General features: G+C 43.5%; 1 non-coding gene across 1 annotated transcript; it reads right to left on the reverse strand.

Annotated features, from left to right (window-relative positions):
- Positions 1 to 5,964: 5,964 nt before the first annotated feature.
- Positions 5,965 to 6,155, reverse strand: LOC130283673 (U2 spliceosomal RNA). Its single transcript, XR_008846787.1, has one exon. It is a non-coding gene; the product is annotated as a U2 spliceosomal RNA (small nuclear RNA).
- Between the last annotated feature and the right edge of the window lie 20,024 nt (positions 6,156 to 26,179).

Below are 26,179 nucleotides of genomic sequence, written 5' to 3' on the forward strand. Positions count from 1 at the left end.
TAAAAAATTAAGATCAGAAATGAATTTTAGTAAGGGTCCTATCAAATGCCATATCTCTTGGGCGTAAAAACAGTTCCAAAAAATGTGTAAAACTGTTTCCTCACTAGGACACCCCATTCTCCGGCACTTTGCACTACGACACAATCCTCTTCTGTGTTGGAATTCTCTGGTAGGCAAACATTGATGTGCTATCTGCCAGGCCAGATCTTTTAAGTCATTAGATAAGAATCCCATATTCACCATCCTCCAAACTCTTAGAGATTTCTCAGTGGAATAATTAGATATTAAGCAAATCTGTTCTATCTTCCTGATTTCAGGAACTAATTTTCGTGCATTACTACAAATTTCTTGACTAAAATTAGCAATGCCATAAATACGAATAATCTTTTCTAAAACCACATAGTGCGCTGGAGGAATAAATAAGATTGGGGACGTTAAAGGTAAGGTTATCCACTTTCTTTTTCTAAAAATGTGACCTGCAGCATATTTTAAAAAATAAGACCAATAACAGTTTCTTTGCAAGCCATTAAAACACATAGAAAAAAAGTGAATATATAAAAACCTTTTTAAATCAGGCACATCCTTACCCCCCAATTTCTTGCACATATGAAAAGAATGGGTGATAGGGGGCACCCCTGTTTCACTCCAGACTGTAAACATACCTCTTGGGATAAAAAAACGTTAATTAAAATACGACTAAAACAACAATAAAATCAGGAAAATTCATTTTCTTTAAAACCAACCATAAAAAATCATGAGAAACACGGTCATAAGCCTTTTGAAAATCCAAGGATAAAATTGCCAATTTCTGATCACATTGTTTCTGATACCATAAAACATCTTTTACAAGGTTTAGATGATCACTTATTTTCCTTCCAGGTACTCCGCATACTTGGTCACTGTGTATAACCTTAGCAATTACCTGCTTGAGCCTATTTGCTAAAATTTTTGCTAAAACCTTATAGTCTGTATTTAGCAGGGTAATAGGACTCCAATTTTCTAATTTAGAGATGTCTCCTTTTTTTGAAATCAGAGTAACAACACCATCTCTCCAGGACGCAGGTAAAATCTCAGATTTAAAAGCACAGTTAAAAATACCTAAAAGATCATCTTTTAAAATGGACCAAAAACACAGATAAAATTCAACTGGCAACCCATCCGAACCAAGTGTTTTACCATTTAAAAAACTCTTAAAAGTGCTTAAAAGTTCAGGTAAAAAGATTTCATCACAAAGGCTCTCTTGGTCAGTTTTGTCAAGTTTTGAATCCAAGGTATCTAAAACATCATTAGTAAAGGAAATATCAATATCTTTTTTATTAAAAAGCTCCTGATAAAATACTTGTGCTTCTCGCAACATCTCTTCATTGGTTATCTTCCCTTCTATTACAGATATCATTTCTTTCTTTCCCACCACCTTCTTAAAAAAGAATCTCGAACACTTTTCATCATTCTCCAGACATTGCACCTTGCTGTTAAAAATCATTTCTTTTCCTTTTTGACTAATGGCATTTTTTATTTCATTCTTTGTCTGAGCAATAACATCATCCATCTCAAGCCCGGCTTGCTTTAGTTTATAATATGTTTGGATTTTAGTGTTTAACATTTTAAACCATAACTTTTTCTCCTTAGCCTTTTGGATGCCCACACGGATAAAAAACTGTTTAGTCCACTTTTTAACATCCTCCCACCAATCCAAAATATTTTTATATTGGGATTGACGCAATCTCCATTTGTTATAAGCAGCAATAAAATCATTTTTTGTTTTCATGTCCTCTAATAAAGTAGTGTTGAGCTTCCAAACGCCTCTGCCTTTCTCTAGGCCAGGTAAAGTGACATGTGCATATAATACCTTATGATCAGAGAAAATATTCGATAAAAGAGAAACATCAACTAGATTAAAACTTTCCGATAAAAAAATAAAATCAATCCTGGATTTGCAGACATTATTTTCCCATGTGTAACCAGGGTCGTCTGGGTATTTTCTCCTCCAGACATCGGTAAAGTTAAAATCCTCAGTCATACTCTTAATCTGTTTCTCTGTTTTATCCACTCTGACATGCACACTTCCACTCTCACGATGATCACCACTCATACAACAATTAAAATCTCCAGCCATTAAAATAGGTGTTGAACCTGGGATAAAAGCCTGAATATCATTAATCAAGTCGGCTCTCTCATTTTTTTCAGGCGAAGCATAGATGTTAAAAAGCTTAATCTCTGAGCCATTGTACTTAATATTAACTAATAGCGCTCTACCAGGTATAATTTCTAAGAAGGACAAAACTTGTACATCTGAACCTCTAAACAAGATCCCAACACCTGAAGATCTGTTCAGATTGTCACCCGACCAGACCGATGGTCCCAAAGTCCAGCCACGACAAAGGTCCTCATAATTTGGACTATGTTCAATTCCACATTCTTGTAAAAAGAACAGAGAACAGTCCAAGGTCTCTAAAAAACTAAACAAAGCAGCCCTTCTCGTAGGGCTCTTTAGACCTCTCACATTAAGAGAGGAGCACTTTAAGGAAGCTATTCGCTACTGGAGTTTGAGTCCGATATGAAACCCACAGGTGACTCCGGGCTTTCGAACTCTGATATTTTTTGGATCGGACGCTGATCTTATAGAAGGCCTCCATGCATGTTGACTGTCCTCACATTCGTCTGAGCTTTTTTTGACAGGCCGTTTAATGCCAAGTTGTGGCTCATCTCCGAGTTCCTTCTTCCGCTTGATCTCCTTCACGCCAACCTCCATGGCTTCACTGCTCACTAGTGACCCTCCACCGCCAGAACCCTCCACAGAAGGTCTCCCCTCTGTCTCAGGCACAGCAGCAGAAAGGTCCATAAGCTCCGCCACGACATCAGAAGTTACAGCCGGCTTTTCTGAAGGCGCCTCAGACCGCTGGGGTGCTTTCGCAGGTGGTACTTCAGCTTGCACTACACCCACTCTCCCCGCTACACGGTCAGCCCACGATCTAGCTACACTGGAACGAAGACTGCAATCTTTAAAGGCATGGTCTTCTTCACCACAAATGTTGCAGACGATTTTAGCACAGTCCTTAGAAACATGGCCTTCTTGATTGCACCGACCACAGCGAACTGTAGTGTCCGTGCAAACTTCCATAGTATGTCCGAATTTCTTACATTTCCTACAAAAAGTAGGCATCTCGGGATAAAACAAATAGCCCTTATCCCGACCGATAGAAAAGTTGGAGGGTGGATGACACAACCCTCCAATGCCAGTAGCATCCTTCTTCATTTTCACAAAAAACTTATGTTTCCCCGTCCATAGGTCTTCTGAATTCATCACCTTATGGGAATACTTAACAGAACTGCAGTATTTCCCCAAAAAGAGCTCAATATGGGACACAGTCACAAAGGGATTGTGCATACACACAACTAGAGGAATATCGCCTCCAGTATACAACACTGTGACCGTGATCCCATCAAGCTCAGCAAGGTCTTGATTGCTTTTCAGCTTCTCAAAAAGATTCTGGCATGCATAAGCAGAGTCCAGAGTTAGGATGAAGCTGCCCTTCCGAGGATCTCTGAGACAGACGATGTTCTCTTTCTTCACCCCAAGAAGCTTGTAGAGAGTTTCTTTCACAAAATAGGAAAGTTGGACGAGTTCTTGCTTGTCTTCATCAACATCAAAGCGAAAGGAAAAACTAACCCGCGTTTCACCGGATGTAAGGTAACGGATGCGAACACCCATCTTGTCGATCGCCTTTTCGGTTCCTCGTAGCAGCCCCCCTTGAAAAAGGTAGGACAAACTCCCAGGATCCTCCTGACCAGACACTTGATCTAGCCAAAAGGCCGAGAAGCGATAACCGTGAAAGGGGCGGGCCCAACAAGGTCCCCTTCATGGGCACTATCACTGCTTGCTGGAAGGGAGGCTGCCAGACAATTTCCCATGCACACTCTGGGCTGGGGGGCAGTCAACCACCAGTACACACAGCAGAACCTAAACCCATACCATTATTGCTAAGCAGCAAGACAGGGGCCCATTGCACTCCCACGGGGCCTTTTTAAATGCAATCCATAACCCGGATTTGCCAGGAACCCTTCTTACTCCTCCTACTTGCATGTGACACTGGGCTTAGGATCTGCATAGGAAATAGTGTTGAGCGGCATAGGCCATATTCGAATTCGCGAATGTTCGCGAATATATGGACGAATATTCGTCATATTCGCGAATATTCGCATATTCGTAATATTCTCGTTTTATTTTCGCATATGCATATATTCGCGTGTGCGAAAATTAACATATGCGAAAATTTACAAATGCAAAAATTAACATAAGCGAAAATTCGCACATGCGAAAACTAGCATATGCAAATTTTCGCATATGCGAAAATTTGCGCGCCAGTCTCACACAGTAGTATTAGAGCCTTCTTACACCACATAAGCTGGAAGCAGAGAGGGATGATCACTGTGATGTGTACTGCAAAAAAAAAAAATAAAAAAAATAACAATATTCGTAATTACGAATATATAGCGCTATATTCGCGAATATTCGCGAATTCGCGAATATGCGATATTCGCGAATAAAATTCGAATTGCGAATATTCGCGAGCAACACTAATAGGAAACACACACACAAGCACACACCTACCTTTGTTGCCTGCAGATGCCTCCTTGGCTGTCCCCAAACGGTATCAAACCAACACCCACGGGAAGCTGTAAGCATAGAGGACATGCCTGCACCCTATTGGACTTACTTGTGTGGGTTAAATCCGGGTTATTTGACAACCTATGGCGGTGATGGTTCTGCTCAGGCAGAGCAGTGCTGATGCTCCTCATAAAGCTGTCGCTGCTGTGAAGGTTCTAGGCGACATCACAATCCCTATGGTTACATACACAACAAAGCTGGGTTGTTGTTGTTTACACTCTGCAAGGCCTGTGGAAGTGAGTGACATCATAGCACTGTAGTTCTAAGGGTTCTAGATGGATGCAACAATCTCCTGTTGCTTCTATGAAGGCCATAATAGACGACATCACCAACCAGCTCCATAGTCACATGCACAGCAAAGGTGAGATGTTGTTTACACCTAGTGATGTCAGTGGTATTGAGTGACATCACAGCACAGTGCTAAGGCTCCTGGGCCTGGACGCAGCAGCGGCTGCAATATCTCAACGGAGAATACGTTTATATATATGTGTGTGTGTGTGTGCGTATATATATATATATATATATATATATTTGTCCGCCGAAATCACTTTTAAACCCATTTCCACCTTTTTTTCCCTTCTCTTCCTCTTACTTTTTTTTCACGTTTTTTCACGTTTTTCTCCTTTTCGCCTCTTTTCTCGGCGTATTATTCTTCTTTTTCTTCTTTTTTTTCGTCTAATGCATACCCTATCAGTGCAGCAATGCTTATTCAATACCGCCAGCAGATGGAGACACTGGGGGATAATTTTCTAAGGATTTATACTGATTTTTCCTGTCTGAATTTGTCGCACAGAAATTTGTCGCACACAATAGCATAGCCTAACCCTCTGTACTTTGGTCTATATTGATGCAGGACATAGACAGCCAGCTGATGACCAATCCATTAGTGCAATGGATGGCCGGAAGCATTTGTCTTTGCCTTTGCAATATCACAGAAGCAATGCATGGTCAATGTACAGCAATGACACACCTGTGTGAACAGCCAGGAGACCCCCCATGTTATGTCAATTAGGAACATTCAGCACCCACCCGCTATACGGCAGCTGCCTATCATGTCATGCCCTACCTGCACAGGTGTGCTGGCTGCTCAGATGATCCAATTAAGGAGGCCATTTAGTCAGCAGCAGCAGAAGTCCTGTGCCTGGACGCTCCAACAGCGGCCAGACACAAGCAGCAGCAGCACCACCTTTTGTTTTTTGGCTGCAGCAGCAGCAAGGCCCACAGGGCTGGCTAGCTGGCTAGCCAGCAAGCAGGTAGCAATGAAAGTAGGAATCTTTCTTTTTAACCCTGTAAGGGGGTGGTGCACTGTACCCGAAGATACTGCCATATCGGGTCAATGCATAGGGCGACGGAAGCAAGCTTCGAAATCGGCTCCCATTCTCAAACATCCATTTAATATATGGTCCCCAGATAGGGGACGTATCAGATATTAAACTGATAAGAACAGATTTTTTTTTTTTTTAACTTGGCTACCCCTGAGAGCAGGGGCGGACACAGACAGCAGAGGGCCCCTGTGCAAAGAATATGCCTGGGCCCCCCCCCAGGTAATATGTTTGCTAGGTAAGTGGGTAGTACGTTTGCAAGTAGTACATTTGCTAGTTAGGTATGTAGAACATTTTCTAAGTAGGTAGGCAAGTAGTAAATTTTCAAAACATATAGGCAGTTAGTAAGTTCAGTTGGTAGGGAGGCAGGTAAAAGGTTTGGTGCTAGGTAGGTAGGTAGGTAGGTAGGCAGGTATAAGTTTGGTTGGTAGGTGGGTAGCCACATAACATTTGGTGGGTAGGCCCTTAGTCCAGTGTTTTCCAAACAGGCTTTGGCTGTTTGGGCATGCTGGGAGTTATAGTTTTGCAACAGCTGGAGGCACCCAGGTTGGGAAACAATGGACTAAGGACCTACCTACCAAACCTGAGTGCCTCCAGCTGTTGCAGAACTAAAACTCCCAGCATGCCTGGACAGCTAAAGACTATCCGGGGAATGCTAGAAGTTGTAGTTTTGCAACAGCTGGAGGAGCCCAGGTTGGAAAATACTGACTAAGGAGGTGTTTTCAAAACAGTGTTTCTCCAGGTGGTCCAAAACTACAACTCCCAGCATTCCCGGACAGTCTAGTGAATAGTGAGTACAGCTCTGGAGTATAATACAGGATATAAATCAGTACATAAGTAATGTAAAGTGACCCTACATTCACCGCAATAGTGACATCTTGTACAACGGGTGGCACCCATTGTGCAAAATCTAACTATTGCAATAAATGAAGGGTCACTTTACATTACTTATGGTGGAAGCAGCAGGTCACTCACCTAGTCTCCTAAGGAAACTTTTAGATTCGACTGTTGTGATGCTCCTCAGGTTCTGTTATATGAATGGCGGCTCTGGAGTATAATACAGGATATAACTCAGGATCAGTACAGGATAAGTAATGTAATGTATGTACACAGTAATCTCACCAGCAGAATAGTGAGTACAGCTCTGGGGTATAATACAGGATATAACTCAGGATCAGTACAGGATAAGTGATGTAATGTATGTACACAGTGACCTCACCAGCAGAACAGTGAGTACAGCTCTGGAGTATAATACAGGATATAACTCAGGATCAGTATAGGATAAGTAATGTATGTACACAGTGACCTCACCAGCAGAATAGTGAGTGCAGCTCTAGAGTATAATACAGGATATAACTCAGGATCAGTACAGGATAAGTAATGTGATGTAATGTACACAGTGATCTCACCAGCAGAATAGTGAGTACAGCTCTGGGGTATAATACAGGATATAACTCAGGATCAGTACAGGATAAGTAATGTAATGTATGTACACAGTGACCCCACCACCAGCAGAATAGTGAGTACAGCTCTGGGGTATAATACAGGATATAACTCAGGATCAGTACAGGATAAGTAATGTAATGTATGTACACAGTGACCTCACCAGCAGAATAGTGAGTACAGCTCTGGAGTATAATACAGGATATAACTCAGGATCAGTACAGGATAAGTAATGTAATGTATGTACACAGTGACCTCACCAGCAGAATAGTGAGTACAGCTCTGGAATATAATACAGGATATAACTATTATAATTACTAGGTTCACACTGAAAACTCTCCAGACAGCAATGCATTTCTGAGCGGATCAGCAAAAAGATCTGCACGGTCCTAGCGCCGCCCAAAGGGCTAGCTTCTGGAGATTCATCAATGTGAACCAAGCCTTATACATGTGAGAAGGGAATTATACATGTGAGCAGGGGATTATTATAATCCTCCACTCACATATATGTAACATCTCCCCATCACATGTATAATCTAATAATCTCCTCCTCACATTTATAATCGCAAAATCAGATTATACATGTGAGGAGGGGATTATACACATGTGAGGGGGGATTATACATGTGAAGAGGGGACTATACATGTGAGGAGGGGATTATACATGTGAGGAGGGGATTATACATGTGAAGAGGGGACTATACATGTGAGGAGGGGATTATACATGTGAGGAGGGGATTATACATGTGAGGAGGGGACTATACATGTGAGGAGGGGACTATACATGTGAGGAGGGGATTATAAACATGTGAGGAGGGATTATAAACATGTGAGGAGGGATTATAAACATGTGAGGAGGGATTATACATGTGAGGAGGGGATTATATACATGTGAGGAGGGGATTATATACATGTGAGGAGGGGACTATACACATGTGAGGGGGGATTATACATGTGAGGAGGGGACTATACACATGTGAGGGGGGATTATATACATGTGAGGAGGGGACTATACACATGTGAGGAGGGGATTATATACATGTGAGGAGGGGACTATACACATGTGAGGGGGGGATTATACATGTGAGGAGGGGACTATACACATGTGAGGGGGGGATTATACATGTGAGGAGGGGACTATACACATGTGAGGGGGGATTATATACATGTGAGGAGGGGATTATACATGTCAGGAGGGGATTATACACGTTAGAGGATTATTATAATCTTCCCCTCACATATATTTATCATATCTCCCTCACATGTATAATCTGATAATCCCCTCCTCACATTTTTAATCCCCTCACATATATAATATCATAATCAGAGTATATGTGAGGGGATTATACAGGTGAGGAGGGGATTATTATAATCCTCCCCTCACATATATGTATCATCTCCCCCTTACATGTATAATCTGATAATCCCCTCCTCACATTTTTAATCCCCTCACATATATAATATCATAATCAGAGTATATGTGAGGGGATTATACAGGTGAGGAGGGGATTATTATAATCCTCCCCTCACATATATGTATCATCTCCCCCTTACATGTATAATCTGATAATCCCCTCCTCACATTTATAGTCCCCTCACAAATATAATCTCCTAATAAGATTACATGTGAGGGGGTTATCAGACTATACATGTGAGGGGGAGATGTTACATACATGTGAGGGGAGGATTATAATAATCATTATTATCCTCCACTCACATGCATAATTTCTTCCTCCCACCCCACACACAATCGCAACCCCTCCAATCCTCACCCCACCCCCCTGCCAAACAACCCCCTACCCCTCAACTCACATGTAATCCAGATGATATACCGGTCCATCTGGCGGTGAGTGACGCTGCAGCCTGGAGGCCGTGTGGGGGCTGTAAATCACTGATAGAGAGGAGTGGAGGACTCCTCTCTGCTCCGCTCCTTTCATCTCTATGATGCCCGCGGCCCGCCGTGACGTCGCACATCACGTCAGCGGGCGTGACTATTTCCCAGGCAGCCACAGCGGTCCTGGGATAGTGGCTGCCTGTGCAAGATTGACGGCGGAGGCGGCAGCAATGAGTTAAAAAAAAGGTAGCGGGCGGCGGTGGTGGTGGGCCCCCTCCCTCAGTCAAAAATTTTTAAGCCTGGCCCGCCTGTTTCCCAGCCCGCCTGTCATGACCAGAGCCCCGCGTGGGGCAAAAGGGGCTAGCTGCTTTTGGGCCCCCAGGAATGAGAGGGCCTGGGGGAGCTGCCCCTTTTGCCCCGCGTTAAAGACGGGCCTGGCCCCAGCGGTCAGTGAGTGACTGTCACTCACTGACTCGCTAATAGTTTCAGTTCCGGCTGGGCCCCCCTGGCTCCTGGGCCCCTGTGCAGCTGAACAGGCTGCACATATGGTATGTCCGCCCCTGCCTGAGAGGTATCTTTTTATTTAGAATTCATAAAATTTTACAAAGTGCATTACGATTTTTATATATAATTTTTTCAATAAAAACAAATTTTGATAATAAAATCACATATAACAATAAAAGTTCACATATATACAATCATAATACACTTAAAATGGGCACTTGGTGGCTTTACAAAAGGGCGTTCCATTCATTAAAATACCATTTTCTAGCTAATAAAGGATAATATTTCTTGTCTAATAAAAAGTACTGGTACATATCACTACTACAAAGAGCTAAAACATCATTCACAGATAAAATCTCATGTTTAAAAAGTAAAATGTTTCTGGCATTCCATAGAGCTGCTTTAACACAGTTTTTGATCTTCCATGCCATTATCTCTTGAGTCCGTATTGGGCATTCCAGACATCCATAAAAAACAGCTGCAGAGTTTAAGTCCTTTATTTCTGTTATCTTCTTCACCAGAGGGAGTATTTTAGTCCATATCCTTTTTGCATAAAAACAAGTCCAGAAAAGGTGGTACACGGTCTCGGGTTCCTGGCAGCCCTCCCTCGGGCATACTGCAGTGTTGGCCATCCTTCTTCGGTGCTGGAATGCCCAGCATGGAAGACACTCGTGTATGCAGCTCCAGGCCAGATCTTTCTGTGAATTAAAAAGATAAATCATATTTGCCATCTTCCATATTTTCCTGCATTTCTCTCCATTAAAATTATTCACAGGGGCAATAAAACCACTTTCTTTAATATATTTTAACAGTTTTTTGCTATTAGTTATTTCATTAATACTTTTTCCGTTAAAGTTGTACAGGTTGAAAATTTTCTCTAAAATCTTGTATTGTTGGGGAAGATTAAAAGCATAAGGACAGCTTAAAACAGTTTTAAACCACCCATTCCTCCTCATAAAAAAAAACCTGTATTAAAACGGATAAAATATGACCAGTAACTATCCTTAAAAAGTGTGCTAACACATACACACCCATATATATATACCCATATATATATATATATATATATATCCATAGAGATATATATATGTGTGTGTGTGTATGTATTGCTTACTGACATGATAAAAACATTCTTGAGACCAATAAACATATACTTCATTATATTCATCAACAGTAATTTTAGTAGACACATGAATAACTGTTTCTAAACAACAACTCCCATGATAAGGGTTGTATTTTAGGAACAGGTTGCCTTCTGCTGTTGCAAATCTTTAGGCTCAACATGTTTTTTAAATTACAACTCCCATCATTCCCACACAGGAAATGGGGGTTGTTTTTTATCAAAAGTTGGAGCATCCACATTAAAAAAACGTTCTCCACAGGGGTGAGTGCCATGCATGTAGTAACTTTTTTTTTTGTTTTTATTTCAGATACGTGTGAAGGGCTACAACTCTGTCTGATGGACTACGTTTATTTTGTTGTAAATTCAAAAAAATATTTTGACAGCTTGTGTGGTAGTGCTTCTTTCAATAAAATTTTTATAAAACGTGTTATTTTTTATTTTTGTGTAATAAATTTACATTATAAGGCTTAGTAGTGGAAACTGTCTTGTAGACAGAATCCATTACTAAGTCAGGGCTTAGCTTTAGCGCCAAAACCAGCTAGCGCTATCCCCCCCATTATTACCCTGGTACCCACCGCCCCAGGGGTGCTAGGAAGAGCCGGTACCAACAGGGCCGGAGAATCAAAAATGGAGCTACTGGGCCTAGGTGGTAACAGACTGGCATTATTTAGGCTGGGGAGGGCCAGTAACAATGGTCCTCATCCACCCTGGTAACGTCAGGCTGTTGCTGTTTGGTTGGTATCTGGCTGAGAATGAAAATATGGTGAACTGCACACGTTTTTTTTTTTTCCCCATCTTGGTAATTATTTTTGACAAACAACGTGTGTCACCATTTTTTCAGTCTCTGTCAGATAGCAAACAAACAGCAAGAGCCTGACATTACCAGAGTGGACAAGGACCATTGTTACTGGCCCTCCCCAGACTAAAAAACACCAGCCTGTTAACAACTAGGCCCAGGATCACCATTTTGGACGCTCTGGGCCTGTTGGTACCGGCTCTTCCCGGTACCTTGTTTTAGGTTGTGAACTTGGTAATAATTGGAGGTTACCGCTTCCTGGTTATTTATTTTTTGGCACAAACGCTAATCCCTGCGTTTGTAATGGACTACATCTATACGATTGGTTCCACTACTAAACCGTATAATATAAATTAATAAAAAAAAAAATATAAAATTTTAGAGAAATAAGCACTCCCCTCCATTTTATTGTTTTTATACCAAAATAAAGGAGAGCCAGCTACATAGGCAACAGAATGCAAAATTGTATTCCTCACAATTAATGAACTTGAAAATAAAACATAATAATTTAATTGTGTAACATAGTATTCAAAATATATATTAACAGGGTAGAGGTGGCGCTATATGGTGTGGTTCACATATATCAGGTATCCTGCATGTTACGCCGAGCGCTCCGGGTCCCCGCTCCTCCCCGGAGCACTCGCAACATCCTCGCAATCGCAGCGCCCCGGTCAGACCTGCTGACCGGGTGCGCTGCGATACCTCTTCCAGCCGAGATGCGATTCGCGATGCGGGTGGCGCCCGCTCGCGATGCGCACCCCGGCTCCCGTACCTGACTCGCTCTCCGTCGGTCCTGTCCCGGCGCGCGCGGCCCCGCTCCTTAGGGCGCGCGCGCGCCGGGTCTTTACGATTTAAAGGGCCACTGCGCCGCTGATTGGCGCAGTTGGTTTAATTAGTGTATTCACCTGTGCACTTCCCTATATAACCTCACTTCCCCTTCCCTTCCTTGCCGGATCTTGTTGCCATCGTGCCAGTGAAAGCGTTTCCCAGTGTGTTCCTAGCCTGTGTTCCAGACCTCCTGCCGTTGCCCCTGACTACGATCCTTGCTGCCTGCCCCGACCTTCTGCTACGTCCGACCTTGCTCTTGTCTACTCCCTTGCACCGCGCCTATCTTCAGCAGTCAGAGAGGTTGAGCCGTTGCTAGTGGATACGACCTGGTTGCTACCGCCGCTGCAAGACCATCCCGCTTTGCGGCGGGCTCTGGTGAAAACCAGTAGCAGCTTAGAACCGGTCCACTAGCACGGTCCATGCCAATCCCTCTCTGGCACAGAGGATCCACCTCCTGCCAGCCGAATCGCGACAGTAGATCCGGCCATGGATCCCGCTGAAGTTCCACTGCCAGTTGTCGCCGACCTCACCACGGTGGTCGCCCAGCAGTCGCAACAGATAGCGCAACAAGGCCACCAGCTGTCTCAACTGACCGTGATGCTACAGCAGCTACTACCACAGCTCCAGCAATCATCTCCTCCGCCAGCTCCTGCACCTCCTCCGCAGCGAGTGGCCGCTTCCGGCCTACGACTATCCTTGCCGGATAAATTTGATGGGGACTCTAAGTTTTGCCGTGGCTTTCTTTCACAATGTTCCCTGCACTTGGAGATGATGTCGGACCAGTTTCCTACTGAAAGGTCTAAGGTGGCTTTCGTAGTCAGCCTTCTGTCCGGAAAAGCCCTGTCATGGGCCACACCGCTCTGGGACCGCAATGACCCCATCACTGCCTCTGTACACTCCTTCTTCACGGAGATTCGAAGTGTCTTTGAGGAACCTGCCCGAGCCTCTTCTGCTGAGACTGCCCTGCTGAACCTGGTCCAGGGTAATTCTTCCGTTGGCGAGTACGCCATCCAATTCCGTACTCTTGCTTCCGAATTATCTTGGAATAATGAGGCCCTCTGCGCGACCTTTAAAAAAGGCCTATCCAGCAACATTAAAGATGTTCTGGCCGCACGAGAAATTCCTGCTAACCTGCATGAACTTATTCATCTAGCCACTCGCATTGACATGCGTTTTTCCGAAAGGCGTCAGGAGCTCCGCCAGGATATGGACTTTGTTCGGCTCCTCTCTCCTCTGGTCCTCTGCAATCCGTTCCTGTGCCTCCCGCCGTGGAGGCTATGCAAGTTGACCGGTCTCGCTTGACACCTCAAGAGAGGACACGACGCCGCATGGAGAATCTGTGCCTGTACTGTGCCGGTACCGAACACTTCCTGAAGGATTGTCCTATCCGTCCTCCCCGCCTGGAAAGACGTACGCTGACTCCGCACAAAGAGGAGACAGTTCTTGATGTCTACTCTGCTTCTCCACGCCTTACTGTGCCTGTGCGGATATCTTCCTCCATCTTCTCCTTCTCTACTATGGCCTTCTTGGACTCCGGATCTGCAGGAAATTTTATTTTGGCCTCTCTCATCAACAGGTTCAACATCCCGGTGACCAGTCTCGCCAGACCCCTCTACATCAATTGTGTTAACAATCAAAGATTGGACTGTACCGTGCGTTTTCGCACGGAACCCCTCCTAATGTGCATCGGACCTCATCACGAAAAAATTTAGTTTTTGGTCCTCTCCAATTGCACTTCCGAAATTGTCCTTGGATTACCGTGGCTTCAACGCCATTCCCCAACCCTTGATTGGTCCACAGGAGAAATCAAGAGCTGGGGTACTTCTTGTTTCAAGGACTGTCTTAAACCGGTTCCCAGTACTCCCTGCCGTGACCCTGTGGTTCCCCCTGTAACCGGTCTCCCTAAGGCTTATATGGACTATGCTGACGTATTTTGCAAAAAGCAAGCTGAGACTTTACCTCCTCACAGGCCTTATGACTGTCCTATTGACCTCCTCCCGGGCACTACTCCACCCCGGGGCAGAATTTATCCTCTGTCCGCTCCAGAGACTCTTGCTATGTCTGAATACATCCAGGAAAATTTAAAAAAGGGGTTTATCCGCAAATCCTCCTCTCCTGCCGGAGCTGGATTTTTTTTTGTGTCCAAAAAAGATGGCTCCCTGCGTCCTTGCATTGATTACCGCGGACTTAATAAAATCACGGTAAAGAACCGCTACCCTCTACCTCTTATCTCAGAACTCTTTGATCGCCTTCAAGGTGCCCACATCTTTACCAAACTGGAGTTAAGAGGTGCTTATAATCTCATCCGCATCAGGGAGGGGGACGAATGGAAGACTGCATTTAACACCAGAGATGGACACTTTGAGTATCTGGTCATGCCCTTTGGCCTGTGCAACGCCCCTGTCGTCTTCCAAGACTTTGTTAATGAAATTTTTCGTGATCTCTTATATTCCTGTGTTGTTGTGTATCTGGACGATATTCTGATTTTTTCTGCCAACTTAGAAGAACACCGCCAGCATGTCCGCATGGTTCTTCAGAGACTTCGAGACAATCAACTTTATGCCAAAATGGAGAAATGTCTGTTTGAATGTCAATCTCTTCCTTTCCTAGGATACTTGGTCTCTGGCCAGGGATTACAAATGGACCCGGATAAACTCTCTGCCGTCTTGGATTGGCCACGCCCCTCCGGACTCCGTGCTATCCAACGTTTTTTGGGGTTCGCCAATTATTACAGACAATTTATTCCACACTTTTCCACCATTGTAGCTCCTATCGTGGCTTTAACCAAGAAAAATGCCAATCCCAAGTCCTGGTCTCCCCAAGCGGAAGACGCATTTAAACGGCTCAAGTCTGCCTTTTCTTCTGCTCCCGTGCTCTCCAGACCTGACCCATCTAAACCCTTCCTATTGGAGGTAGATGCCTCCTCAGTGGGAGCTGGAGCGGTCCTTCTACAAAAAAATTCTTCCGGGCATGCTGTTACTTGTGGTTTTTTTTCTAGGACCTTCTCTCCGGCGGAGAGAAACTACTCCATCGGAGATCGAGAACTACTGGCCATTAAATTGGCACTTGAGGAATGGAGACATCTGCTGGAGGGATCAAAATTTCCAGTTATCATTTACACCGATCACAAGAATCTCTCCTATCTCCAGTCTGCCCAACGGCTGAACCCTCGCCAGGCCAGGTGGTCGTTGTTCTTTGCCCGTTTTAACTTTGAAATTCATTTTCGCCCTGCCGACAAGAACATTAGGGCCGATGCCCTCTCTCGTTCCTCGGATGCCTCGGAAGCAGAGGTCTCTCCGCAACACATCATTCCTCCTGACTGTCTGATCTCCACTTCCCCAGCCTCCATCAGGCAAACTCCTCCAGGGAAGACCTTCGTTTCTCCACGCCAACGTCTCGGGATTCTCAGATGGGGTCACTCCTCCCACCTCGCAGGCCATGGGGGCATCAAAAAGTCCCTGCAACTCATCTCTCGTTTCTATTGGTGGCCGACTCTGGAGACGGATGTTGTTGATTTTGTGCGGGCCTGTACTCTCTGTGCCCGGGATAAGACTCCTCGCCAGAAGCCTGCTGGTCTCCTTCATCCTCTGCCTGTCCCCGAACAGCCTTGGTCACTGATTGGTATGAACTTTATTACTGACCTACCCCCATCCCGTGGCAACACTGTTGTTTGGGTGGTCGTTGATCGATTTTCCAAGATGGCACATTTTATTCCTCTTCCTTGTCTTCCTTCAGCGCCTCAGTTGGCAAAACAATTTTTTGTACACATTTTTCGTCTTCACGGTTTGCCCACGCAGATCGTCTCGGATAGAGGCGTCCAATTCGTGTCTAAATTCTGGAGGGCCCTCTGTAAACAGCTCAAGATTAAATTAAACTTCTCTTCTTCTTATCATCCCCAATCCAATGGGCAAGTAGAAAGAATTAACCAGGTCCTGGGTGACTATTTACGGCATTTTGTTTTCTCCCGCCAGGATGACTGGGCAGATCTTCTACCATGGGCCGAATTCTCATACAACTTCAAAGTCTCTGAATCTTCTGCTAAGTCCCCATTTTTCGTGGTGTACGGTCGTCACCCTCTTCCCCCCCTCCCTACTCCCTTGCCCTCTGGTTTGCCCGCTGTGGATGAAGTAACTCGTGATCTTTCCACCATATGGAAAGAGACCCCAAATTCTCTTTCACAGGCTTCATCCCGCATGAAAAGGTTTGCCGATAAGAAAAGAAGAACCCCGCCCATTTTTGCTCCCGGAGACAAGGTATGGCTCTCCGCTAAATATGTCCGCTTTCGTGTCCCCAGTTACAAACTGGGACCACGCTATCTTGGTCCTTTCAAAGTCTTGTGCCAGATTAATCCTGTCTCTTACAAACTCCTTCTTCCTCCTTCTCTTCGTATTCCCAATGCCTTCCATGTCTCTCTCCTTAAACCACTCATCATCAACCGTTTCTCTCCCAAACTTGTTTCTCCCACTCCTGTTTCCGGTTCTTCTGACATCTTCTCCGTAAAGGAGATACTGGCCTCCAAGACGGTCAGAGGAAAAAGATTTTTTTTGGTAGATTGGGAGGGCTGTGGTCCTGAAGAGAGATCCTGGGAACCTGAGGACAACATCCTAGACAAAAGTCTGGTCCTCAGGTTCTCAGGCTCCAAGAAGAGGGGGAGACCCAAGGGGGGGGTACTGTTATGCCGAGCGCTCCGGGTCCCCGCTCCTCCCCGGAGCGCTCGCAACATCCTCGCAATCGCAGCGCCCCGGTCAGACCTGCTGACCGGGTACGCTGCGATACCTCTTCCAGCCGGGATGCGATTCGCGATGCGGGTGGCGCCCGCTCGCGATGCGCACCCCGGCTCCCGTACCTGACTCGCTCTCCGTCGGTCCTGTCCCGGCGCGCGCGGCCCCGCTCCTTAGGGCGCGCGCGCGCCGGGTCTTTACGATTTAAAGGGCCACTGCGCCGCTGATTGGCGCAGTTGGTTTAATTAGTGTATTCACCTGTGCACTTCCCTATATAACCTCACTTCCCCTTCCCTTCCTTGCCGGATCTTGTTGCCATCGTGCCAGTGAAAGCGTTTCCCAGTGTGTTCCTAGCCTGTGTTCCAGACCTCCTGCCGTTGCCCCTGACTACGATCCTTGCTGCCTGCCCCGACCTTCTGCTACGTCCGACCTTGCTCTTGTCTACTTCCTTGTACCGCGCCTATCTTCAGCAGTCAGAGAGGTTGAGCCGTTGCTAGTGGATACGACCTGGTTGCTACCGCCGCTGCAAGACCATCCCGCTTTGCGGCGGGCTCTGGTGAAAACCAGTAGCAGCTTAGAACCGGTCCACTAGCACGGTCCACGCCAATCCCTCTCTAGCACAGAGGATCCACCTCCTGCCAGCCGAATCGTGACACTGCATAGGTGGTCTCACCCTAAATATTGACACAACTGATTGAATAACTTATGAAAACTTGGCATAAATTGTATTGACTCATGCGTCCATTGTTTCTTGCCAACGAACAGGTGAAAGCAGAAAGTTGTGTTACCCTGTCATAAGCCCTCCATCATGTCCACCCATCTGGCATTAAATTTAGATTCTTGATGAATGTGAACTGTCAAAAAGAAAAGATTGGTATCAGTTCTTGATTTTACCCGCAAATCACGCCAGAGGGAAACTTTGCAGGACATCAATTTTGAGGCAGGATGGTTGGACATCTGAGAGGGCACCTGACAGGGTAACACATCTTTATGCGTTGCCCTGTCCACTGTCTTGAAAAAATGGACACCAGATGCTCTACTTCTTATGATAAGTGGTCATCTGTTGTGGCGTCAATTGTGTCAATATTTATGCTTTAACTAGAGATGAGCGAACTTACAGTAAATTCGATTCGTCACGAACTTCTCGGCTCGGCAGTTGATGACTTTTCCTGCATAAATTAGTTCAGCTTTCAGGTGCTCCAGTGGGCTGGAAAAGGTGGATACAGTCCTAGAAGACTCTTTCCTAGGACTGTATCCACCTTTTCCAGCCCACCGGAGCACCTGAAGGCTGAACTAATTTACGCAGGAAAAGTCATCAACTGCCGAGCCGAGAAGTTTGTGACGAATCGAATTTACTGTAAGTTCGCTCATCTCTAATGTTCACCATAAGGTGTCTATGCATTCAATTTGGAACAAGTTGTGATACATAGATCAAAACCATAATTAGGAAAATGATGTATTGGTCTGTATGTCAATGTGACATTTTCCTTTTCATTTTTCAGAAGACTCATCTACAGCTATCTTATTTGTGTTTATTGTCGACTACTCTACAGAACAGCTATACAGGTTGGCATTTAATAATACATACATAATTGTATTATGTAATATAAACTAAATGTACATAAAAAAAATGTTTTTGTTATAATCAATGTCTTAGCATTACATGTAGCTGGCACAGACGTCACTGTACCAATGTAGTCGGAATAAAACGTAAAAATGAGTTTAGTAGCTGTGCTGGAGTCCCTCTATTTTCTGCCCAATATACCCTGTCGTCACAGCCCTGCTGTATGAGTGATATTTAGTGGGGTGGGGGTGAGTACTGAGTCATTCAGGGGCGCACTGCTTTACTTGAGTCCTCCGCTGTGGAACTCTTTTACCCTTGCAGTGCTGTTACAATATTAACCAAGTTTCAAGCGGAATGAAGGTTTGCCAGTATGTGCCTCTTGCTGGAAAATGCAGATGGTGGTGTTATTGGACTAGGTTCAGGGACCAATGCCACGATTTGGCTGGACAGCGGTGATGTTGTGATCAGTGGAGCGTGCTCTCAGTTCTCAAGTGAGACAGTAATGGCTTCGTAATTGCGTGTACTACTATGTGTATAATATTTTGGTATTGGTGTAGGCAATCCTAGGCTACACACATTTATGGAAGCCACATCCCCATTTTCAAAAGCGATTAGTAGGGTTAACTTGTGATAAGTTGTCATTTGTTGTGTTATAAATTTTGTCTATTTAGGCTTAGTTCATCTATGGTGTCTATGTGTTAATTTTTTTCAATGCTGGGCAACATAGATCAAAAATCTAAGTAATAAAATGATGTTTAGTTCTGTGTGTCAATGTGACATTATCCTTTTTTGATTTTTTTCAGAAGACTCATGAACAGCTCTTTTCTTTTGCTTTATTGTCTACTACTTATCAGAGCCGCTTTTCAGGTTTGCATAAAAATTTTACATAAAGTTATGTAATACATAAATATAGTGTGGGTGATTTTAGAACAACTTGTCCTGATGTGAAGCTGAGGAGTGTCCCATGGCAACCGTTCAGATCGCTTCTTTCATCAAAAAAGCTATATGATTGTTTGCTTTGGGCAACCCAACAACCTTTAGATACATAAATGTATTTCCTCTTCATGCCACACAGAGGTAATAAAGGGGCAATGAAATAGTAGGGTGAAAATTAGTAGTAGACATAGTGGCGGATCAAGGTGAAATAATATGGCACAGTGGTTAAAATCATATGGGGTGGTGGTTTTAGTAGATTACTAAAAGGCTCTCAGATATTCTACTGTATTTAAGGGTTTTATAGTTAATTACAATCTTCATTTAGTACATGACACTACTCTATAATTTATAAAGATTTTTTTATCCTCTATTCACAATAGGAAACATCTTCCACTAATGGACACTATTTTATTCCACGTGATTCTGCACCATTCTTAGATTATAGTGGATACTATCTTATGCCTCAGTTCAATAATGTAATGCTCCCGCACTATCACAAAGGCTCAAAAGAAACACAAGCCATGATTCAACTCAAACGATAATAATTTGAAAAGATTTGTGTTCATCTTGTAAAAATATTTGAGTTAAAACAGGACACACTAAAGCAGTGTTTCACAATCAGTGTGCCACAAGCTGTTGCAAAAGTAAAACTCCCAGCAATCTCAGACATACAGAGGGTACACATACATGACAGCCAATGAAGTTTTGCAACAACCGGAGTAACCATATTTTGGATAAACAGTAATAAGTACAGGCCAAGTAAAAAAAATTACATTATTTAGAAAGCTTTGTAAAATTTTGGAAGGAGTTACATTACTGTACTAGTGAACTAACATATTAATCTTGTATTTATTATTTGAATGGTGCTTTTTCAATAAATATTATTTTTCAAATGTTCTCCTAGAAAATAGAAACATAATGTAATTTTAATATTTTTATATAGACATATTTAGTATTTATTTTAAAATCCATTATTCCATTTTCTTCTTTAGAAAATGCCGGGCTGCATTGTCAACGGTTGCAAGTCAAGGAGCGTAAAAGGCGACCATAATATCATCATGCATTCCTTCCCAAGAGAGAGGGATCGTATCATGGCATGGCTATTGGCTACAGATCAAGAGTTTCCCAAAATTGATGAACTGGTTGACCACATTCATCTCTCTAAAACGAACAATTATCGGCTCTGCTCAGCCCATTTTAAAACTACTGACTATACCTTTAATCCAAATACAGGAAAACAGAGGCTCACCCCCTTTGCCGTTCCTAGTATTTTCCCTACACGAGATATACAAGTTCAAGCTGCCGAGGCAGTTGAGGCTGAAATCCTGAATCCTCAAAAGAGGAAAAGATTGGATGAAGACGTAGCTTCAACCAATGGTTTAAAGCCAGGGGAAATGTGCCCAACCTGCCGAAATATTGTACCTCATGTTAACCCAACTGAAACGGAGCCACAAGCCTCAGAGATAACGAAAAAGGAAGCAGCAACTATATTTGACAGGAATTGGGGAACCGGAAATCAGTGTATAAAAGTAAAACCTACAACTTTCTCTATAAAAATACAATGCAGAAGACTGGTTAAAAAAAAAATCTTGAGAAAAAAAAAATCAAGACAAAGCTTGGTATTTGGAAACCTGCCTTCGGAGCCATTGCAAGGTGCCAGTGTAATATTTTCGACTCCGAAAAAAAATATAGGACCAACTGGATCAGCAACTCTTAACAGTGTACCTGAGTTTCAAGAAAGTTGTAGAGCTAGACACGAACTACTACCTTCCACGCTTTTATCCGAATTGACAATTTCACCTATGCAACCTATTGAAGACCCTGAAGTCACTGTTATTGTGGAGGAATCTACTCTGCATGCCCCTATATCTGTTTTAGAAGTAGATAAAAGTTTATCAACAATCACAACTCCAGTCTCAACAAATGAAAGTAGTTCAAGTGATGATGGGCGAGACTCAGTTCATTCAGATGATGAAGACTACGAAGAAGAGGACAGTCAGCATGTGCTGAGTGAAAAATTTGTAAATGTAAATGTACCACATCATGAAGAAAGAAAATTCATAGTTTATGAAAGCTGTTTGGACACATTACTACACAAGATGCCTTGTACCTCTAATCCACCCTGCAACATAAAAATACTAAGAGTGTATAAAAAAATAAAGGGATCATATATTTCAGTCTTTGCTGAATGCGAGGCCAAACATTTAAAACGCATATGGCAGAGCCAGCCCCGATTGGGAAAGAAACCAATTGGAAATTTACAGTTAGCTACTGCTATCATTACTAGTGGAAACACTTACATCAAAATCCAACAGTTCCTAAAAATATTTAATATTTTGGGAACTAGCCAGGCTACTTACTACCGTATCCCAAAAATATATATATTTCCTGCAAATGAAAATTCTTGGACAATTAATCAAAAATTTGAAATGGAAAAAATATCACAACATGCAGTATGTGTTGCTGGAGATGGACAATGTGATTCACCCAGGCACAGTGCAAAATATTGTATATACACATTGATGGATGTAGAAACTAACAACATTCAACAAATCGGTATTGGTTTATCCTCTGTTGCCCTTGAAAAAATAGCGTGCAAGAATGCCATGGAATTTCTACTGCAAAATAAAGTGGACATAGACATCATTTGCACTGACCGGCACGTATCCATCAAAAAAATGCTGCGTGAGGAATATAAAACAATTGGTCACCAGTTTGATGTCTGGCACTTAGCTAAATCTATTGGAAAAAAGCTACTTGCCGTCAGCAAAAAAAAAAAAAAAAACTGCCAAGATTTAGCAGAATGGATAGGACCAATTAAAAATCATTTATGGTGGAGTTCTAATACTTGTGAATGCAATCCAGATGAACTTGTAAACAGATGGAACTCTGTCTTGTACCATGTCACCAACGTTCATTTTTGGAAGGATGATAATGGTCAGGAATCATCTTGTCATCATGACCAACTCCCTGAGGACATTCAGTCCACCCGAAAATGGTTAAAAAAACAAAGTGCCTGTTATGTTGAACTTGGAAAAATTGTCATGGATACAAGACTACAAAAAGACCTTAGACATCTTAGCAACTTTTGTCACACTGGAGATCTGGAAGTGTTTCATAATTCACTAACAAAATACAGGCCTAAAAGACTTCATTTTAGTACAGACGGGGTGTATGCTCGAACACAGCTTGCTGCTCTTGACCATAATTATAATGTGAATAGAGTGCAAGCAGTTGTTACAAGAGAGACTGAAACTAGCGGACCTTTAGTCACACCGAGGTACAATCTTGCCTATTCAAAAGCCCGGAAAGAGTGGTTTGTACGATCAGTGTATGAGCCAACCACTCAGGAATTCGTCTCGAAAATCATGCAGGATGTAATGGGACTTGCCGATGGAAACATTTCCATAGACTGGACCTCTTGCCGGTCAACAATGGCTTCTAATATAGCACCAATTGAAAAACCAGACAAACAATCAATGGTTGAAAAACACCACTCAAGATTTTAATTTTTTACTTGTTTGTTATGTGCTATATACTTGTTTATGTGCTATATTGTTTAACATGCATATTCATGTATATTTTCATGAGTAAAAAATACTTTTTTTTATTAATGGTTTATTATTATAGTGTTGTTTATTAAAAAATATTATTACTACTTGTTTTTGTGAAATGTTTTCATTACAGAAAATAAATTTTAATCATCAATTGTTAAAAAAAAAAGTAAATCAAAAATATTCAGTTTCTAAGGAACTAATATTTTTTTTATATGCCATATAAGACTACCTTTAAACAAGGTAAAATTTTATAGAAAACCGGGGGTTATCTCATACGCCAGGTGCTGCAGCTGGCCGAGATACAAGGAGTATGGATTATCTATTTTTCAGTTGGTATGTATTTTAAATTTCTGCTTTATATAGCAACTGACAAATAATATCTTCTCGGGGGCGTGGCCGGAGGTCCATGGAGTGAGACGTGCCTGGAGCGAGCTCCGTCTCTTCACGGCTAATATAGCGGTTACAGCCCACGTACATGCATTATTTTTGATATAAAAGACTCATCTGGCCCTCCTGAATCCTTCTGACTGCCTGTCACTCTTGAGTGAGACCTGCTGGTGGCCTCTTAGACTGCGGAATCTAAGATCTTCAGAGGACCCGCGCCATATTCCCTGTGGCTTCCTCTTCCGGCCGAGTGCTGAGATCCCGCCACCCGCACTGACCGGAGCTGCGCACAAACCCACCACGGACTTCCACCCGTATCTGCCATCTACTGCTGCCGGGACCTGCACAGTGCACCGGAGTTCCCATACCACCGGACCCGACGACGAGGAGGGCTCCTTGAAGCTGCGCTCCTCACTGACAGCTCCACAGATCACGCTCTCTGCCGAGAGCTGTGAAACATTCTCCTGCTGTGGAGTACTCTGCTCCCCCCTCGCTCACACTACGTACCTGTCAGCACTGACCTCTGCTTATCCCGCTCCTCTTGTACTGTGGAGACCTCTACGGGGCACCGGAACTCCCACGCTACTTGGCTGAAAACGGAGGTGAGAGTCACTTAGCCAGCCATAGCGATATCTCACATATAAGACTCCATAAGTCACGCTCTCTGCCGGGAGTAGTGACATAGCCGGACCTCCTACATACACTGGAATCAGGCCCTGCTCCTCTCCGATTTTAACACATACCTGCCTGACTGTGGTTCCTCTCTCCTGGTCCTGCTGACAGATGAAACAACAGCCTCCATTTTGAGTCTCCTTCCTGTGGACACACACGTGGCTACTACCTCATAATCTCCTCATCTATTATTCAACAGTGAGTAGTTCTCTCCTGGATCATTAAGGGTACATAAACAAAATCCTTCTCACTGCTAACTTGAGAACTGGATAATAAGGAATCCATGAACTTTGGCTTCTTCTTTTAAAGTTTATAATCTACTACATTGTCATTCCTGGATTTCTGCTATATATCAGCACATTTCATCATTTCAGAGACTGTCTATATCACCCATATAATACCATTTGTTGACCAGACCTATCTCAGCATTTGTTTCTTATACTTCCATCACCTACTACTGATCGATTACACAAGCTCTGAGTGCCCTCTTCTGGTTGCATTGTGTACTACATCCCTCTGTAATACCATTTTCCTATTGTTTTACATCCTCATTTTCATGGACTGTTCTTCATGGGTGGCACAAAACGCTCAAATAACAAGCCGAGACAAAAAGATTACTCCAAGTTAACTACTCAACCTGCCAAAGATAAATATTCTAATAAGCTTACAAGCGCTTCATTTGAACTACTGGAAACCAGAAGCGAACCTCCATCCCCTTCACGCCTGGGTCCTACCTCCCGTAAAATTGATCCTCACAACCAAGAGACTCACTTCACGAGACATTTGACTAGAAGCCGATCTCAACAAATACCAATGTCCGATATGGAAGTTGCGGATCAATTTCAGATTGAGATTTCTTCACTGCACTTGACCCAAACTAAACACGCTAAACCGTCTGACTCCACTCCTAGGGAACAAAGGCTTCCTAGGGAAACACCTCTTCAAGCTAAAAGATCCCTGTCTTCTCACTCACATTGGGAAATGGATCCTCCTACCACACCTGTGTCTCCTCATGGGAAGAAACAAGACAAATCTTCCTGGTCTCCCCGCTCTCTAGATTCAGACAAGGAGAGTCACCGTGGCGAAGACGACCAAGATTGGAGGAAATTCCTACAACTTCTACCCACGAAAGAAGACTTAGCTGGTTATTTGAAAGACGTCAAGGAAACACTTAAATCAGAAATTTCCAATGTAAGACAAGATATTAAAGGTGTGGCTAAAAGAGTCGACGACTTAGAGGAAGAACATGATGATACACGTCGCTACATTTCTTCCCTGCAGTCCACAGTCACAGCCCAACATCAATGTCTATGTGACTATCAACGTCACCTCGAAGACCTCGATAACAGAGGCAGGAGACACAATATTAGGATAAGAGGACTTCCTGAGGCAACCCAAGATGAGGACCTAAAAACAACCCTCGAAGCCATTTTCAATATGGTGCTCAAAGCACCTCCCTCTAATCGCATACAGCTAGATAGAGCTCACAGAGCGTTGAAGCCAAAAAATTCCTCCTCCTTACCTAGAGACATTATCTGTTGTGTCACTGATTATATGACAAAAGAAGAAATAATGGCCAAAGCTAGAATTATGAAAACTGTGGAGTTCGACGGGGTTGTCCTCCAACTTTTACCTGATCTTTCCTGGGTCACGTTACAAAAACGCAGACTGCTAAGGCCCCTACTCCAATCGCTGCGAGATAGAGACATAGTATACAGATGGGGATACCCGTTCAGCCTCTCTGCCAGGAGGAATGGCAGAAGCGCAACGCTGAAATCAACGCAAGACCTTCATTCCTTCTGTGAGACTTTGGACATACCTGTTCCT

The sequence above is a fragment of the Hyla sarda genome, chromosome 7 (genome assembly GCF_029499605.1).
Source record: "Hyla sarda isolate aHylSar1 chromosome 7, aHylSar1.hap1, whole genome shotgun sequence".
Lineage (NCBI taxonomy): Eukaryota > Metazoa > Chordata > Amphibia > Anura > Hylidae > Hyla > Hyla sarda.